Source organism: Scylla paramamosain, chromosome 23, assembly GCF_035594125.1.
Source record: "Scylla paramamosain isolate STU-SP2022 chromosome 23, ASM3559412v1, whole genome shotgun sequence".
Classification (NCBI taxonomy): Eukaryota; Metazoa; Arthropoda; class Malacostraca; order Decapoda; family Portunidae; genus Scylla; species Scylla paramamosain.
This window is the reverse complement of record NC_087173.1, coordinates 16,613,255-16,614,775: the sequence shown is the minus strand read 5'-3', so window position 1 is coordinate 16,614,775 and position 1,521 is coordinate 16,613,255. Positions and strand designations below refer to the sequence as shown.

Below are 1,521 nucleotides of genomic sequence, written 5' to 3'. Positions count from 1 at the left end.
CAGCACTACGAACTTTCTATTTTCTCTCACCCTTATTCTGTCCATCCCTCCAATGCAAGAATTAACCAGTATTCTCGATCATTATTTTTTCTGATAAATTCTGGAACTCTTTGCGTGCTTCAGTATTTCCTCCTTCCAGTGACTTGAACTCTATCAAGAGAGAGGTTTCAAGACACTTATCCTCCAAAACATCCTTTTTACTTGCTTTTGGGACTGACATTGCAATTTTCTTGTTGCCCTTGCCCAGTGCCCCTCTTACATAAAAAAAAAAAAAAAAAAAAAAAAATATATATATATATATATATATATATATATATATATATATATATATATATATATATATATATATATATATATATATATATATATATATATATATTAACTGCCTGTAGTTATTTTTATTCAGTAAGAGCAAGTACACTGACCCAAGAGGTTGTCAAGGCGCCGCTAGCAAAGTGTTGAAAATACCGTCTCTGGTCCCACGCGGGTAGGCAAGAGCGATATCAGGAGGGAGAAGCAAAGCCCACATCTCATCCAGTCCGCTACGCAACGCCTCCTCTCCTCGCCTTCACGCCTCTGCTTCCCTGCGAGTGCTGCTGAGCCATGCATGGAAGCCCCGGCTCTGTCCTGGCTCCTGATGTCGTAAATATAACAGAGGAAAGTTGTGGTCTGAACTTGATGTATCCTTTCCTCATGAGTCCTTGTTCTTGCCGCCCCACCTCGGTGTTGCATTGCCGTGGCTCACTGTTCATTATTGTACATTGTGTTTGAAGCGCTTCTACAATTCATTTTCATCGTTTCCACGTCAGTTCTTGTTCCTGGCACCATATGACCTCGGTGTTGCATTGCCGTGACTTTTTTTCATATACTGTTATAGTGTTCATTGTGTCTGAGCCGCTTTTTGTGTTCAATTTCAGTAACAGTGGGAAGGAAACAATATTCGAAAATCAAAAAAAGCAGCCTGGTCCAATTTTGTCACTTGACCATACGTAGTGGCAGAAATTAGCGTCTGAATGTCTAAAACAAGCTCTGTCAAAGTGTGATCCCGGTTCATCAGTTTGTTAGAGTTAATCCCCAAAAACGGGAACACGTCCTCTGACACCCATAGTAGTATTCCAGTATCAAAAGCTGGCCGGCCCGCTCACTAACGGCCGCGCTGGTATCACTTTGTTAGCCATTAGAAATAATCTGCTCAGCCCTGATGGAGATAATGGACCTGTGCACCGGCAATACTTATCAAAGGTCACAGTAATGTTATATCTAATTGCTGACAACTTCCTGCACGCGCCGCCACACGGACGGGTCTCTCTCCTGGCAGTGAGAGCCTCGAGGGTTCTGTTGCCCTCAGTGTCCCTGGCTCCCTCACTCCACTGCTGGACGCCGACCTGACCTTTTGTCTTCTTTGCCGCGTGACATGGAAATAGATAGATAGATAGATACAAAGATAGATAGATATATAGATAGACATATATAGAGATAGATATACTCATAGACATAAATAAGTAGATAGATAGATAGATG

The 1,521-nt window shown here is 41.9% G+C and overlaps 1 long non-coding RNA gene across 1 annotated transcript in view; it reads right to left on the bottom strand.

Annotated features, from left to right (window-relative positions):
- Nucleotides 1-390: 390 nt before the first annotated feature.
- Nucleotides 391-1,521, bottom strand: part of LOC135112469 (uncharacterized) — a 48,881-nt gene continuing 47,750 nt past the window's right edge. The window contains exon 3 of the long non-coding RNA XR_010274412.1: nucleotides 391-1,400. This is a non-coding gene — a long non-coding RNA (uncharacterized LOC135112469). The remainder of the gene's footprint in view (nucleotides 1,401-1,521) is intronic.